Source organism: Cnephaeus nilssonii (genome assembly GCF_951640355.1).
Source record: "Cnephaeus nilssonii genome assembly, chromosome: 15".
Lineage (NCBI taxonomy): Eukaryota > Metazoa > Chordata > Mammalia > Chiroptera > Vespertilionidae > Cnephaeus > Cnephaeus nilssonii.
In genome coordinates, this window is record NC_137086.1 from 64,599,369 (window position 1) to 64,617,506 (window position 18,138).

The window sequence follows — 18,138 nt, forward strand, 5'->3', positions numbered from 1 at the left end:
AATAGCCCTGCAGAACCGAAAGGCCCTAGACCTTCTTGCTGCGAAAAGAGGAGGAACCTGCATGTTCCTTCAAGAAGAATGCTGCTACTACATCAACGAATCCGGAGTGGTGGAACAGAACGTGCAGACCCTGACTAAGCTGAGTGAAGAATTACGTGCAAGACACTCCCGGAACAACTCTCTTTAGAGCTACCTGGATCTTACCCCTGTTAGGGCCCCCAATCCTCATCTGTGTCTTTTTTTTTTTCCTAGCTCCCTGCCTCCTCAAATTCATCCACTCCCGGATGGCAGAAATGTCTCCGGTGACTGTAAACCAGCTCCTGCTCCATCCCTACACTCGGCTGCCCCTCAACCCGCCTCTGCCTGACCCTGGCCTTTAACATCCCCCACCCTCTTCGCCCCTAGTCAGCAGGAAGTAGCCAGGACGATTTCGGCGCCCCCTATCACCAAAAAGGCTGGGATGTTAGGTCGAGGCAGGGGGGAAAGACCACAGCCATGCAAGCATCCACAAGGTAGATGGTGACAAAGATGACTGGCGCCTTCCCAGACCCTTGCCAGCCTTCCCAGACCCCTGCCTGAGGCAGGAATTCCACACCTCTCATGCCCTCCACCCTCCCCTCGCTAAACAGCTGTATAAAGGAAGTACCTAAGCCCCCGTTTTGGCGCGAACTCCCCTGGCCCACTCTCGGACCGGTGAGTTTCGCCCGGGAGCGCAAGATTAAAACCTCCCCCCTTTCCATGGCCTGGGCTCTGTGTCTTGTTTCCTGCGTCGCAAACCTTTCACTCACTTCATTCACTTTTTCTTGCCGTCTTCTTTCATTGCTCTAAATTTCATATATTTATGACAAATTTTTTCTCAACACATACCACTCTCCTAAGCTACATGCTTATCTATGGACACCTGAATGCCCTTTGGGCATTTCAAATTGAATGGATTAAAAACTAAACTCATATTCAGAGAAACTTACTCTTCCTCCTTCATTCACTGTTTTCATTAATGGTACCACTGAAACAGGAATGTTTTGGGGTGAAAAAAAACAGGTTTTAGGAAATTTCAGAAATTGAGGAGACCATGGAGGAAGCACAGGACTGCAGAGCAGCAGCAGGTATATTTCCATAGAATGGGGGAGCTGAAAAGCTGCAACAGGTGCATTTCCATAGAATGAGGGAGCTGGGAACAGCAAAAGGTCTATATTTACAAAATAAAGGGAAGGAAGCCCTTCAGCCAGAAGGAGAAGAAGAAAGCCCAAAGGGAATAGGAAAACAATGGGGAAGGAGGGGGAGAACCTCATGTGTCCCTTGTGAGGTTCAACGTGTGAGGTTCAACCTTTGATCTCAGGAGTTGCTATGGTAACCAGTCCAAGGGAATAGTGACCAATCAGGGGACATCAAGGCACCAGGATCTGCAGCCTTTATAAGCCCCAGGGAGAAGGAACTCAGCGGAACCCCTTCCCCCTCCCCATGTGAGAGTCCATTCTGTGTGTCTCTTTCCCACTCCCCACATGGGAGTCTGTACTTGTTCTTCAGTAAATCTCCATCTTTGCTATACCACCTTCTGTCCGTGGATTCATTGTTCGATTCCAGTGGTCAAAGAATCCGGGTTCCAGTCCAAAAATTCCATTTCACCACTATCAAACAATTAAAATCAAGAAATCATACTAGATTAAAGTGACCAGACGTCCCGCTTTTGGCGGGACAGTCCCGATTTTTAACAATTTGTCCCGCGTCCCGCGGCATTTTTAAAAAGTCCCGATTTTTGGAAAGAATGCACGACAAGCTAGGGAACAGCGGGAGACCGGGAAGGGAATATACGGTTTTCAGCGGCCATGTGGCTATTTAGCCAGGATATGAGTTTTATATTATTTTTGTTAATTTTATAATGTTAAACTTTAATAATAACAAATAATTGTTGAGAACTGATTATCGAGAACTACTTATCAAAGTTCGCATTGTTGATCAATTGTTTGAATTCGACCACCATTGTTTGGACTTAATGAGCAATGGCATATTTCGGGATTGGCAACGACGAAAACATTTTGTAACTGTCTCTCAGACGATACATATCGTACTGCGTGCTAGTAAGCTAGTTAAACAAGTGATGTCATTACAAATCAGCTATTCAGATAATTTAGGTAAGTTATTTATTTATTTATTTCATAAATACGTAAATTTTCTTGAATTTAGCAGACAGTGCTCGTATTATTTTTATTTTATAGTGGCGGCAAAAAGTCTAGCGCCGGCCTTGAAAGTGACTTACGACTTACGTTACGGCAAATTCAGAGGAAAAATAATACAAGTTAGTATTGTTATTATTTAGAAAGAAATATAGGATTAAAATAATTTTTTAAATATAGTTACTTTATAACAATTAAATTAATTTAATTTATAAACTAACAATAAAATATGTTCATGTAATTATGTACCTACTTACTGTGCTTTTAAGCAATATGTATATAACAATTTATAATATAATTTTAAATTATTTTTTTTAGATTTTTAACATAATGAGTAAGAAAAGAGGATGCAAATTCAACGATGATCTAAGAAGTGAATTTCCTTTTATTAAAAAAACCAAAAGCGATTACAATATAGACCAAATTTTTAATCAAGACCCCCCCCCCCCCCCCCACGGCCGATACCGGTTTGGCTCAGTGGATAGTGCGTCGGCCTGCGGACTCAAGGGTCCCAGGTTCGATTCCGGTCAAGGGCATGTACCTTGGTTGCGGGCACATCCCCAGTAGGGGGTGTGCAAGAGGCAGCTGATCGATGTTTCTCTCTCATCGATGTTTCTAACTCTCTATCCCTCTCTCTTCCTCTCTGTAAAAAATCAATAAAATATATTTTTAAAAAAAAGAACCCCCCCCCCCCTCCCGTCAATGGTGTCCTGCTTTACCAATGTTAAATCTGGTCACCTTATACTAGATGCTTCTTTTTCTAACTCTCCCTTGACTAAGTCTGTAGGTTCTATCTGTTCTTTACGTTTGGAATTCATCTTCTCACTGCCCGTATTTAATTTTATAAATTTATTTTCAGAATTAAACTTATTGGGGTAACATTGTTAAGAACATTGTCTAAGTTCCAGTGTGCGGTGCTATAATCCATCACCCATATACTCCATTGTGCACTCGCCACCCAAAGCCTGGTCTCTGTCATGTATCTGACTCTCTTCCACCTCTTCATCCTAAGTCTCCCTGATGCCTTCTCTGGACTGTTGCACCATCTCCTCGTCGATGACCCTTCAGTCTTGCCCCAGTTCTTTTTGCCCCTCAACATTCCCATGTCCCCATGGGATCTTTCTAAAATGTAAATGGGATCATTCATTTTCTCATTCAAATTTCTTTTTTTATTGTTTAAAGTATTACATATAATAGTACATATATCTCCTTTTTTTCCCCCATTGACCTTCCCCCACAGCCTCCCCTACTCCCTGTCATGTGCCTTCATCCCACCCCCTACCCCCAGTGTCTTGTGTCCATTGGTTGTGCTTATATGCATGCATACCAGTCCTTTGGTGGATCTCTTTATCCCCCTCCCCAACACACCCAGCCTTCCTGCTGTAATTTGACAGTCTGTTTGATGCTTTACTGCCTCTGTATCTATCTATTTGTTCATTAGGTTATAATGTTCTTTATTTTCCATAAATGAGTGAGATCATGTGGTATTTTTCTTTCATTGCCTGGCTTATTTCACTTAATGCTCTCCAGGTCCATCCATGCTGCTGCAAATGGTAAGAATTCCTTCTTTTTATAGCAGTGTAGTATTCCATTGTGTAGATGTACCATATTTTTCTAATCCACTCATCTGCTGATGGGCATTTAGGCTGTTTCCAAATCTTAGCTATGGTGAATTGTGCTGCTATGAACATAGGGGTGCATATAACCTTTCTGCTTGGTGTTTCTAGTTTCTTGGGATATATTCCTAGAAGTGGGATTACTGGGTCAAATGGGAGTTCCATTTTTAGTTTTTTGAGGAAACTCCATACTGTTCTCCACAGTGGCTGCACCAGTCTGCATTCCCACCAGCAGTGCACGAGGGTTCCTTTTTCTCCACATCCTCTCCAGCACTTGTCGTTTGTTGATTTGTTGATGATTGCCATTCTGACTGGTGTGAGATGGTACCCCATTGTTGTTTTCATTTGCATCTCTCGGATAATTAGTGACGTTGAGCATGTTTTCATATGTCTCTTGGCCTTCCTTCTGTCTTCTTTGGAAAAGATTCTATTTAGGTCCGTTGCCCATTTTTTTATTGGATCATTTATCTTCCTTTTATTAAGTTGTATAAATTAATAAATTTGGAGATGTTGGAGATTAAACCTTTATCAGTGATAACATTTGCAAATATGTTGTCCCATACAGTGGGCTTTCTTGTTGTTTTGTTGATGGTTTCTTTTGCTGTGAAAAAGCTTTTTATTTTGATGTAGTCCCATTTGTTTATTTTCTCTTTAATTTCCATTGCCCTATGAGCAGTATTGGTGAAGAAATTGCTTCGGCATGTCTGAGATTTCTCTGCCTGTGAATTCCTCTAGTATTTTTATAGTTTCATGTCTTATGTTTAAGTCCTTTATCCATTTTGAGTTTATGTTTGTGTATGGTGTAAGTTGGTGGTCTAGTTTCATTTTTTTTGCATGAACCCGTCCAATTTTCCCAACACGATTTATTGAAGAGACTGTCTTTACTCCATTGTATGTTCATGCCTCCTTTGTCAAATATTAATTGAGCATAGTGGTTTGGGTCAATATCTGGGTTCTCTATTCCATTGGTCTACAAGTCTGTTCTTATGCCAGTACCAGGCTGTTTTGAGAACAGTGGCTTTGTAATAAATCTTGAAATCTGGTATTGAGATCCCACATACTTTGTTCTTCTTTCTCAGGATTGCTGTGGCTATTCGGGGTCTTTTTTTATTCCAGATGAATTTTTGGAGAGTTCTTTCTAGGTCTGTGAAATATGCCATTGGTATTTTAATGGGGAGTGCATTGAATCTATAGATTGCTTTGGGTAGTATGGACATTTTAATGATGTTGGTTCTACCAATCCATGAACATGGTATGTTCTTCCATCTGTTTACGTCTCCCTCTATCTCTTTTTTCAGTGTCCTGTAGTTTTCCACATATAGGTCTTTTACCTCCTTAGTTAAGTTTATTCCTAAGTATCTTAATTTTTTTGGTGTGATGGTAAATGCAATTGCTTTTTTAGTCTCTCTTTCTGTAAGTTCACTATTGGTGTATAGAAATGCCATAGATTTCTTGGCGTTAATTTTGTATCCTGCTACATTGCCAAATTCATTTATTAAGTCTGTTAGTTTTTTTATGGAGTCTTTCGGGTTTTTTATGTACAATATCATGTCATCTGCAAATAAGGACAGCTTTACTTCTTCTTTTCCAATTTGGATGCCTTTTATTTCCTCTTCTTGTCTGATCGCAATGGCTAATACTTCCAGTACTATGTTGAACAGGAGTGGTGAGAATGGGCATCCCTGTCTTGTTCCTGTTCTTAGGGGAAATGGTTTTAGTTTTTGCCCATTGAGTATGATGTTGGCTGTGGGTTTATCATATATAGCTTTTATTATGTTGAGGTATGATCCTTCTATTCCCACCTTGTTGAGAGTTTTAATCAAGAAAGGGTGTTGGATTTTGTCAAATGCTTTTTCTGCATCAATTTATATGACCATGTGATTTTTATCTCTCAATATGTTTATGTGATGTATCACGTTTATTGATTTGCGGATATTGTACCATCCTTGCATCCCTGGGATAAATCCTACTTGGTCATGGTGTCTGATCTTTCTGATGTAATGCTGGAGCCGATTTGCTAGAATTTTGTTGAGGATTTTGGCATCTATGTTCATGAGGGATATTGGCCTGCAATTCTCTTTCTTTGTGTTGTCTTTATCTAGTTTTGGTATTAGGGTGATGCTGGCTTTATAGAAGGAGCTTGGAAGTGTTCTGTCCTCTTGAATTTTTTGGAATAGTCTGAGAAGGATAGGTTTTAGTTCTTCCTTGAATGTTTGGTAAAAGTCCCCCGTGAAGCCGTGTGGCTCTGGGCTTTTGTTTGCTGGAAGCTTTTTGATGACTGCTTCAATTTCTTCCATAGTTATTGGCCTATTGAGATGTTTAGATTCTTCCTGATTGAGTTTTGGAACGTTGTATTTTTCTAGGAATAGGTCCATTTCCTCCAGGTTGTCCAGTTTTTTGGAATAGAGTTGTTTATAGTATTTTTTAACAATCCTTTGTATTTTGGTGGGGTCTGTTGTTATTTCTCTTCTTTCATTTCTGATTTTGTTTATTTGGGTCCTCTCTCTTTGCTTCTTGGTGAGCCTGGCTAGAGTTTCATCAATCTTGTTTATCCTTTCAAAGAACCAGCTCTCTTGGTTTTGTTGATCTTTTGTATTGTTTTTTTGGTTTCTATGTCGTTTATCTCCGCTCTGATCTTTATTATTTCCTTCCTTCTGCTTACACTGGGCTTTTCTTTTTGCTCTCTAACTCTTTGAGTTGTAGGGTTAAGTAATTTATTACCATTGTTTCTTGTTTTTTTGCAGTAGGTTTGTAGAGCTATAAACTTCTCTCTCAAGCCCGCTTTAGCTGTGTCCCATACATTTTGTATTGTTGTGTTTTCATTGTCGTTTGTTGCCATGATTTTTTTTGTTTCTTTTTTTAAATTTTATAAATCTTTATTGTTAAGATTATTACAATTGTTTCTCCTTTTTCCCCCCATAGCTCCCCTCCACCCGGTTCCCACCCCACCCTCTGCCCTTACCTCCCCCACACTGTCCTCATCCATAGGTATACGATTTTTGTCCAGTCTCTTCCTGCACCCCCTCATACCCCTTTCCCCCTGAGAATTATCAGTCCACTCCCTTTCTATGCCCCTGATTCTATTATATTCACCAGTTTATTCTGTTCCTCAGATTTTTAATTCACTTGATTTTTAGGTTCAGTTGTTGATAGATATGTATTTGTTGTTCATAATTTTTATCTTTACTTTTTTTTTCTTCCTCTTCTTAAATAACTAGAGGCCCAGTGCATGAAATTCATGCACAGGGGCGGGGGGGGGGGGGTGTCCCTCAGCCCAGCTTGCACCTTCTCCAATCTGGGACCCCTCAAGGGATGTCCAACTGCCTGTTTAGGCCCGATCCCACTGGCAGTCGGACATCCCTCTCACAATCCAGGACTGCTGGCTCCCAACTGCTCACCTGCCTGCCTTCCTGATTTCCCCTAACCACTTCTGCCTGCCAGCCTGATCACCCCCTATCCACTCCCATGCCAGCCTGATTGATGTCTAACTGCTCCCCTGCCAGCCTGTTTGCCCCCAACTTCCCTCCTCTGCTGGCCTGGTCATCCCTAACTGCCCTCCTCTGCAGGGTTGATCACCTCCAACTGCCTTCCCTTACAGGCCTGGTCCCTCTCAACTGCCTTCCCTTGCAGGCCTGATCCCTCCCAACTGCCCTCCCCTGCTGGCCATCTTGTGGTGGCCATCTTGTGTCCACATGGGGGCAGGATCTTTGACCACATAGGGGCAGCTATCTTGATCTTGTGTGTTGGAGTGATGGTCAGTCTGCATATTACTCTTTTATTACATAGGATAGAGGCCTGGTGCACGGGTGTGGACCACCTGGTTTGCCCTGAAGGGTGTCCTGGATCAGGGTGGGGTTCCCTTGGGGTGTGGAGAGGCCTGGGCGAGGGGCCTGTGGTGGTTTGCAGGCCAGCCACGCCCCTAACAACCCAAGCAGAAGCCTTGGTATCTGGAATTTATGTACATTCTACAATTGAAACTTTGTAGCCTGGAGTGGAGCCAAGCCTCCTGCTCGCTCCCATGGCTGGCAGCAATTTCTCTTGGGATTGATGTATCTTCTATAATTGAAACTTTGTATCCTTGAGTGGAGGCCTGGGCCCGCCAGAGTGTGTGGAAAGCTTGGCTTCCTCTGTTACCGGGGAAACCCAAGCCTCCCTTCTGGTAGCCATCTTGGTTGAGGTTAATTTGCATACTCACCCTGATTGGCTGGTGGGTGTGGCTTGGCTGGTGGGCATGGTTTTATGTAGCGGAGTGATGGTTAATTTGCATATTACTCCTTTATTAGAGAGGATACCTTTCAGCATTTCATATAATACTGGTTTGGTGGCGATGAACTCCTTTAGCTTTTTCTTATCTGTGAAGCTCTTTATCTGAACTTCCATTCTGAATGATAACTTTGCTGGGTAGAGTAATCTTGGTTGTAGGTTCTTGCTATTCATCACTTTGAATATTTGTTGCCACTCCCATCTGGCCTGTATAGTTTCTGTTGAGAAATCAGCTGACAATCATATGGGTGCTCCCTTGTAGGTAACTAACTGTTTTTCTCTTGCTGCTTTTAATATTCTCTTTGTCTTTTGCTCTTGGCATTTTAATTATGATGTGTCTTGGTGTGGTCCTCTTTGGATTCCTTTTGTTTGGGGTTCTGTGCGCTTCCTGGACTTGTAAGTCTATTTCTTTCACCAGGTGGGGGAAGTTTTCTGTCATTATTTCTTCAAATAAGTTTTGAGTATCTTGCTCTCTCTGTTCTTCTGGCACCCCCATAATTCTGATGTTGGTACGCTTGAAGTTGTCCCAGAGGCTTTTTACACTATCTTCAACTTTTTTTATATATATATATTTTATTGATTTTTCACAGAGAGGAAGGGAGAGGGATAGAGAGCCAGAAACATCGATGAGAGAGAGACATCGACCAGCCGCCTCCTGCACACCCCCCACCGGGATGTGCCCGCAACCAATGTACATGCCCCCGACCAGAATCGAACCTGGGACCTTCCAGTCCGCAGACCGACGCTCTATCCACTGAGCCAAACCGGTTTCGGCTATCTTCAACTTTTTGGATTCTTTTTTCTTTTCTGGTTGAGTGTTTTTTGCTTCTTTGTATTTCAAATCTTTGACTTGATTCTTGCGATCCTCTAGTCTGCTGTTGGGTCTCTGTACAATATTTTTTATTTCAGTCAGTGTATGTTTAATTTCTAGTTGGTCCTTTTTCATATCCTCGAGGGTCTCGCTAAATTTATCGGCCTTTTCTAGGAAATTCTTGAAAAACCTTATAACCGTGGTTTTGAATTCTATATCCAGTTGTTTGTTTTCCTCCATTTCTTTCATTTGTGATCTGTTTCTTTGTCTCTGCATTTTCACTGCTTCCCTGAGTTGGTAGGGTAGGCTTGTGTGCTAGGTGTCCTATATGGCCCAGTGGGTCGGCCTCCCCAGTTACCTGAGGTGGACACTCTTGGTGCACCCCTTTGTGGACTGTGTGTACAGCCTTGTTGTACTTAAGTCTTGATTGTTGTTGGTATCACTGGGAGGAGTTGACCTCCAGGCCAATTGGCTGTGAGGATCAGCTGTGTCTACACTGGGAGACCTTCTATGCTGGAGACAGCCTTATGGGACCAGGCTTGCAAAATTGCAAAAGCCTCTGTGCTCAGCTTGGATGGGGTGGAGTGTCAGGGCTGAGCAGACAGTCTTGGCTTCCCGTCAGCCCTTCCCTATGAGACCCTTGGGTCTCATTGTCCCTCGGTAATCGCTGCAAGCACCTCTGAGAGAAAGCTGCCTTCAAGTTTCGCCCACTGCCAGGCAGTCCAGTTTCTCCCCCAGTGAATCCAGATTCCCAGATTCTCACCCGGAACTGGATTTCAGAGCAGTCGGGAGCTTCCGGTTCCCTCCAGCCAGTGGCGCAGTCAGCAGTCAGTCCTCTCTTCGCCCATTTCCACGTGTGCCTCCAGACCTCTGCCTTTCACGGATCCCCTGAGTTTCCGTCTGACAGTCCAGATTCCCCCCGTAAGAGCTTGGGTCCCCAGGGGCTCACCCAGACCTGGGGTTCAGTGCAGTCAGAACTGGGGTTCAGTGCAGTCAGGAGCTTCCGACTCCCTTCCGCTAGGGAAAGCCAGCGGCAACCTCCGCAGTCAGTCTTCTCTGTGTGCACTCGCGCGCACACGCGCCTCCAGAACCCTTCCCGCCATGGCTCCCCCAAGTCTCCTGTGTGCCTTTCTCTCTACCTGACAGTCCAGACCCCCACCCCCTCCATATGAGCCTGGATCCACGGGGTTTCGCCCGGAACTGGGCTTAAGTGTAGTTAGTTCAGTGCAGTCGGGAGCTTCCTTCTCTCTCCCGCCAGAGTAAGCCTGCCAGGCACTCAGCCACCCTTCCTCTCTGCGCGCGTGTCTCCATACCTCAGCCCTTTGCAGCTCCTCTGATTCTCCGTGAGCTTTTCTCTTTCCTTCTAGTTGTAGAATTTTCACCCAGCCAGCTTTCCTGTGGTTCTGGATGATGTCTGTTCTGTCTTTTAGTTGAAGTTTTGAAATTGTTGTGCAAGGCAGCAGTTTAGGTGCTTACCTATGCCGCCATCTTTGTTTTCCTTCCTGCCATGATGTTTTTTATTTCTTCTTTAATCTCTCTGGTAACCCAGTCATTGTTTAATAGCATGCTATTTAGTCTCCATGTGTTTGATTTTTTTGGATTGTTTTTATTGTAGTTGATTTCCAGTTTTATGCCACTGTGATCTGAGAAGACGCTTGGTATGATTTCTATCTTCTTGAATTTGAAGAGACTTTTCCTGTGACCCAATATATGGTCTATCTTTGAAAATGATCCATGTGCACTTGAGAAGAATGTATATTCTGTGGCTTTGGGGTGAAATGTTCTGAAGATGTCAATTAATTCCATCTGGTCTAGTGAGTCATTTAGGATTTATGCTTCTTTGCTGATTTTTTGTTTAGAGGATTTGTCCAATGGTGATAGTGGGGTATTAAAGTCTCCTACTATGATTGTATTGCTGTCAATCTCTCCCTTGATATCCTCCAGGAGTATTTTTTAATGTATTTGGGTGCTCCTGTATTGGGTGCTTATATGTTTACCAGAGTTATTTCTTCTTGTTGGATTGCTCCCTTTAGTATTATGAAGTGGCCTTCCTTATCTCTTTTTATGTCCTTCACTTTGAGATCTAATTTGTCAGATATACGTATTGCTACCCCAGCTTTTTTTTTTTTTTCATTTCCATTCGCCTGAAAAACCTTTTTCCATCCCTTCACCCTCAGTCTGTGTGCATCTTTTTCTCTGAGGTGGGTTTCTTGTAGACAGCAGATATATGGGTCATGTTTTCTTATCCAATCCGTTACCCTGTGTCTTTTGATTGGGGCATTTAATCTACTTACATATAAAGTTATTATTAATAGGTACTTGTTTGTCGCCATTTTTATTCTTTACCCCTGTGTTCCTTCTTGGCTTTATATATATATATATATATATTTTACAGCAGAGCCTTTAGCATTTCTTGCATTGCTGGTTTGGTGGTAATAAACTCCCTTAGTCCTTTTTTGTCTGTGAAGCTCCTGATTTCACCTTCAATTTTGATTGATAGCCTTGCTGGGTACAGTATTCTTGGATTCAGACCCTTCCTTTGCATGACTTTGTATATTTCATTACATTCCCTTCTGGCCTGATGTGTTTCTGTTGAGAAATCAGCTGCTAATCTGATTGGGGATCCTTTGTAGGTAACTTTCTGTCTCTCTCTGGCCGCTTTTAAGACTCTTACTTTGTTGTTGGTGTTTGCCAATTATAATGTGCTATGGTGTCTGTCTTTTGGGGTTCATTTTGCTTGGGACTCTGTAAGCTTCTTGGATTTGTGTGGGTTTTTTCTTCCCTATATCAGGAAAGTTTTCTGTCATTATTTCTTCAAACAGGTTTTCTATTCCTTGCTCAGTTTCCTCTCCTTCTGGGACCCGTATTATGTGGATGTTTTGTTTCATGTTGTCCCAAAGTTCCCTTAGGCTCTCCTCCTGCTTTTTAATCTTTTTTTCTAGAAGCTGCTCTACTTGGGTATTTTTTCCTACCTTGTCTTCTAGCTCACTGATGCAGTCCTCTGATTCTTCTAGTCTACTCTTGATGCTTTCTATTGAGTTCTTTACAGCAGCGATGTCATTTTTCATTTCTTCTTGGTTCTTCTTCATTTCCTCTTGGTTCTTATATATATATTGTCGAATTTGTCTTCCATTCTTTTCTCCATCCACCTTATGACCATTTCTCTGAATTCTTTCTCTGACATGTTGCTTGCCTCCATTTTGTTTACTTCCTTCTCTGGTGATGCCTGCTTTTCTTTAATATGCGGGCTGTGTCTTTGTCTCCCCATGATTTCTCTTCTCCGGGTGTCTGGTTATGTAGTTCTCTCTCTCCTTGATGTCTAACCACCCTCACTGGGTTCAGCCTCAAATTTCTTTTTGTCCCAAGTCACCTGTATGATCAGCATAGCAACACGGCCCTTCAGTTATGACTCCCACCTTCCAGGCTTCATTTATGGCATCGAGTGTACTTCTTAGGCACAATAGTCCTGGCCCCTGCTCATCTGGTAAACTAGCTGCTCTCCTGCCTCTCACTTGGCAACTTCCCATTTACTCTCATGACCCAGCTCCTCCGTCACCCTTGCCAACCCTCCTTGTCCAGGAGTTAAGCACTCCTAGCTCTCTGTTCCCAGAACACCTTACCCATTCCCATGGTGCTTTACTGTTACCCCCACCTGCAGCCTGGTGCTGTCTACCCTACCAATATATGGACATATGTCTTTAGTCACCACCACCCCCCCAGAGAAAGATATGCAAGGTAGCATGATTAAGGCCCTGGATTAACTCTAGAAAACCAGGGATGGTATAAGTGTGGCTCTTGACCAGACTGTTAAAAGGCACAGAACTGTTCTCTGTGGAGAGGACTCCTTTGGCTAAGTGCCAAGAGCCCATCTGCAGACTCTGTAGGTAAGTACTTCTGTAGACTACAAGCCAGGACATGGGTTCTTGGGGCTCTGAGCGAGTTGTAATGAGTTCTTTAAGGACCAACTCATGATGTATGACAAATTGCCTGTTTTAAAACAGTCATGGGGATATACAGTAAAGTATAGGGATTGCAATCAATAGTATTGTAACAATTTTGTGATGTTAGATGGCTGAGTGCTGACTTTGTAAGTAATGTAAATGTCTAATTACTGTTATACACCTGAAACTAATATAATATTGTAAAAAAACTACTATAAAGTTGAAAACAAAAAGAAGTATGTGAAAATCCACTTGTACCTCCATAGTCTTCAATATAGAAAATAATTTTTATGTTTACAAAAATTTGACAAAATTATTTGGTTTTTATCAGTTCTCAGAATGTACTTGTGGGCTTGGAAGAGGCAATTTAGTTATAAATGAAATAAAGTGAGAGGATAGAGGAGCCCCATGGTTCCTAAGGTTCCACCAATGAAATCTGCTAAATACTCATTCCCTCGAGGCTAGGAGCATGCTGACTGTGTCCACACTTAGGAAGAACGTTGTGGTTGTAGGGGGCATGGAGTAGGCAGCGCAGGGTCGTGAAAAGGTCACATGCTGTCAGGTTAAAAAGGTCTGGATTTGCAGCCCATCTCTTGCATCTTCCAGGTGTTATCATTGGACATCGCTGAGCTGTAGTGTGCCCATCTTCACTCCCCTTGATGGCATAATTGAGGGGCTGAGGATGCTCAGAAGCAAGCCCAATCGATGTTGGTCCTCTCTCTCTTCTCCATGTAGGTGTAAACTAAGCCCGTCCTTGTCAGTGAGAGATGAGGAACATGGGAAATAATTGCAGGCCTCATCATCTATTCCTTGGTGCTCTTGGTAGACACGACACGGGGATGACTGGACCACGGTTCTGACACAATATTCTTATGAGGAATGATCATCTCTGACTTTGTCTGCTTCACACTTGCCTCACAGTTTTCTCCCAGAAGGTGAGGGCAGTAGTTGCACAGGAAGATGAGTTTTCAGCATCCTCGGGGAAGGCATCGCATTAGCCTGGTCAATTCCTGAAAAATTACACTGGCTGATAACTTACTTTTAAAATGTTTTTCTTTCTTATGCAATTGATTGTGTCATCTTTTTCAGTTATGGATTTTGGGCTTAATGTCATGTTTAGCCCTTCACTTCTAGATGATAAGAGTATTCTTCCCTGTTTTCTTTTAGTACTTAGTACATTGGGTTTCATTTTGTATGTTCAGGTCTTCGATACACTGGCCTTCACTTGGTCTTTATTGTTGGTTCCCCTATCCATTCTCATCTCATTAACCTTCAGTACCTACAACAGTGCTGCTTGGCCTTAGGGGTTGTTGGCATAGACACAAATGAAGACACTGAGACCACGTGGCAGGTTATGCATTGGCCATAGGTCAGCCAGAGCTTGCTACGTTATATTTTAAAATCACTATTCATATAAGATAATCAAGGAATTGTTGTAGAATTCTTGAGGACTTCCAATGATGTGTCCACAGGTGGCCTCTAAGATCAAACCCAAATCGCTTAGTGTGGCCTAGGATCTTTCTTAAAATAGGACACTCACCTTTGCCACTTTTCCCCAAGCACCCTGGCTTGACGCTGACCAAGCGGTTTTGAAAACATGACACATGTTAGCCTACTTAAAGAAACAAAAAAGACAAAACACTGAGCATTAATTTGTTAATTCACTCTTCAAAGATGAGTTCATAAGTCAGTTGTTTTAGATTGGATAAGAATTGATTCTGGTAGAAACAGTATTATTAACCTTTTGCACTCGGATGTCGAGTGTGACTCGACACGGTTAGCATCGGTAGCAGCTCGTATGTCGAATTGTATTGAATGTATCAATAATTTGAAATATAAAAAAATCCAAATAAATAAGTTTGTATGAAAAGAAACTCCAGTTTTTTATTCTACTGCCGCGCTTTGTAAAATCTGGGGTATTTAAAAAATTAAATCCCGAGTAGAATAAAGGAATCGAGAAAAAAGCAAGCGAGTGCAAAGGGTTAAAGACTAGTGGCCCAGTGCATGGATTTGTGCACATTGAAAGGAAATTAATTAGAAGAAATATTTTAATATCGCTGTTCACCCTTTCTCTATAATAGAAGTGTCAACCAAATTCACTATCAACAGTTACAGATCAAAACACATGCGTGTGATTGGCATTAGCCTTTTATCGATATAGAATAAACTAGCTTAATTAGACCTGCTTTCTGATGTAGCTAAATTTTTTCCAGCCCAGGAAAGCACCCCAACTTCTCTTTCAGGTAATTGTCAGCAACACAGCAGTAAATATTAACACAAAGCAGATTATTATTGTAGATCACGCAGGGAGAACAAAGGGTAAAATATTTAACTGCAGCAGTGTTTGACTATATTCTGCGCAGTGAGAAAACCTGAAGTCATTTTCAAGGTCCATCATTTCTTACTTTTCTCAGTCAGGTCAAGTTTCTAAACTTTCTAAATCAGCAGTCACCAACCAGTGGACTGTGAACCACTGGTGGTCCGTGAGGTCCTAAAGGTTGGCGACCGCTGTTCTAAATCTCTGTTTTCTGGCTATTGAAAAGAAAATAGGATTCCACCGAATCTCCTATCTACCTACTCCAGGACTTCTGTGAGGATCAAATGAGATGAGGGAAAAGGCTTCACAGACATTTGATTATAGTGTGAAATGTTTGCACCTGGCTATAAAGCAAGTTGTGTTCCTGGGCAGAAGAAACTGCAAGGAGGCTAGTCATCACTAGGGAGAGGAAGCCAGGTGTTGCTACGTGACATCATTACCAAGACAGACACTTAGCATATTAGCCTTTTATTTATGTAGATGACCAGGTTCCACCAGTGTCTAACTCCATCCTATACCTCAGATACATAAATTTGGAGTAGTCCATACAAGAGGTACACACACACACACACACACACACACACACACACACACACCATATATATTAAGAGCATGGCTTTAGAAACAGAATTCTTGAGTTCAAATCTTGGCTTAGTTACCTGTTAGTTATGAACTTTGAGCAAATAATAACCTCCCTGTGTTTCGGTTTCTTCACTTCCTACGTGGGTATAAAACAGCAACTATCTGGATTTGCTGTACAGACTAAAACTCTGCATGGAAAATGTTAGAATGATGCCTGGCGTGTGGTGAGTGCTATAAGGATCTTAGTTGTGGCCATCCCGTTTGTTTTTCCAGGGACAGTGCATTCTTACTATGAACCTGGTGCCCTTGATGCCAGGCTTCCTTGTCCTTGGCACTGGGGTCCTACATGGCAAAGTAGGTACTCCATGGGGGAGGACTGGGTAGGTACCCCTGGGCACTTGTAACTCACTGACACTTCATTCTCTAGAGAGATATTGCCTCTTTATTAAGTAGGGAGGCTAAGTAAGTTTCTAAGTGAAGGGGCCTATCCAGATTTGCACAAGAAAAGACAATTTTCATCCCCAGTTAGAACTCGGGACTACAAGAAGGGTTCATTTTTTCAGTGTGGTAGACTTTCAGAGTCTCTGCTCCCAATTCTCCATCTTTATGGGAAGATGATGATTTCATATTGGAGCCTCACCCAACATGAAGAGTTGGTTGCTCTTACCCACTCCAAGCAAGGCTGTCGAAGGGGAAAGGGAGCCCTGCTCTTCTCAGTGTCTCCGCTGTTCTGTATCAGATCTACGATTGCCTGGTCCACGTCATTCCTGAAAGTAGGGTGAAGAACCGAGGACTGATTATTAATTTTCTGCAATTACAATTTAGAAACATCTTATCTACAGAAAGAATTAATTTTCCTATCAATACTGCACTCACATTACTTACTATGTTGAATTGAAACCAATTATTAAGATTCTCTTCTCACCAGAAACTTTAAGGGAAGAAATGTGACATTCATTTTTTTATCTTCCAATGCTATTTTTTAAAATCTAAATATGCATTGGTATTTTTAGAAAATGATCATGTAAATAATTATTACGTGTAATCATAGGGGTTTATTTTGTTTAATATTTTCATTGGAGAAAAATCACAGAAATTCACAACCACTCACTTTTACAATTAAAACCTTGCTGCTAATAAATAATCTTGTTTCCCTTTCTGGCTATTTTTTCTTTTTGGGAACATGAAATTGATCCAATGTGTAAAGGAAAGAAATTTTAAAAGGGAAACTAAAATTACAAATAATCCACAAACTGCAGGAATATGGATTGCATTAATTTCCCTTTAAAAGGAAAAGAAAGAGCCCTGGACGGTTTGGCTCAGTGGATAGAGAGTCGGCTAGTGGACTGAAGCATCCTGGGTTTGATTCCGGTCAAGGACACGTGCCCAGGTTTCGGCCTCGATCCCTACTGGGGGGCGTGCAGGAGGCAGCCAATAGATGATTCTTTTTCATCATTGGTGTTTCTTTTTTTTTTTTAATATATTTTATTGATTTTTTACAGAGAGGAAGAGAGAGGGATAGAGAGTTAGAAACATCGATGAGAGAGAAACATCGATCAGCTGCCTCTTGCACACCCCCTACTGGGGATGTGCCCGCAACCAAGGTACATGCCCTTGACCGGAATCGAACCTGGGACCCTTGAGTCCGCAGGCCGACGCTCTATCCACTGAGCCAAACCAGTCAGGGCTCATCATTGGTGTTTCTATCTATCCTCCCTTTCTCTCTGAAATCAATAAAAACATTTTTTTTAATAAAAGGGAAAAGAAAGACTCAATGTAATATTAAACAACTACAAGAAAGTTGAATTGGTTTTAAATGAAAAAATAACCTTCTTACATTTGGAGGTAATACTTGTTTCTCTCTACAGACGTATCTGCCAGCTCCTTAATGATCTGGCTGGGGAGGGTGTTCCTCTTGCCCCTGAGCCCCTTGGTCCCCACAGAGTCCAGCCTCCCAGGAAGCCTCCCCCTGACTGGCTTCTGGGCCACGTGGCTGCCCTAGTCCTGTTTCTCTGGGGGAAGCATGGAGGTGATGTGTGTGAGGCTGCGGAATCAGATGGACTCCAATCTTCTCTCTGGGATGCTTGATTTGGGTGGTTTTGGATAAATTATATAAATTTCATTGAGCACCAGTTTTTATCATGGGTTTTGAGAATTAGACAACAGGCAGAACCCAGCTTAGAGGCAGCGCTGCACATGTTGTGTCTTCATTTTTCACTGTTGGTGCTTGTCTTCCGGGAGGGCCAGAGCCAGTGCACGTGAGAGCCCCGTGCTCAGGTCACTGGGGGGAGTGTGTTCTGGTCCTGGTGCCTCATGTGGGTTCCTGCGGCCAGGTTCCCTGTCCCTAGAACCTGACGGCAGTCCCTGAGTGCTGGCCTGTGGCCCCTTCTTGACCATACGCTGTCCCCGGATCTGCCCGCTCCTGGCAGGTTTC

At 42.5% G+C, this 18,138-nt stretch overlaps 1 long non-coding RNA gene across 2 annotated transcripts in view; it reads left to right on the plus strand.

Annotated features, from left to right (window-relative positions):
* LOC307111782 overlaps positions 1–2,266 on the plus strand; it is a 52,037-nt gene extending 49,771 nt beyond the window's left edge. For both annotated transcript variants that reach the window (XR_013814620.1, XR_013814621.1), the window contains one exon: positions 253–2,266. This is a non-coding gene — a long non-coding RNA (uncharacterized lncRNA). The remainder of the gene's footprint in view (positions 1–252) is intronic.
* Positions 2,267–18,138: the final 15,872 nt, after the last annotated feature.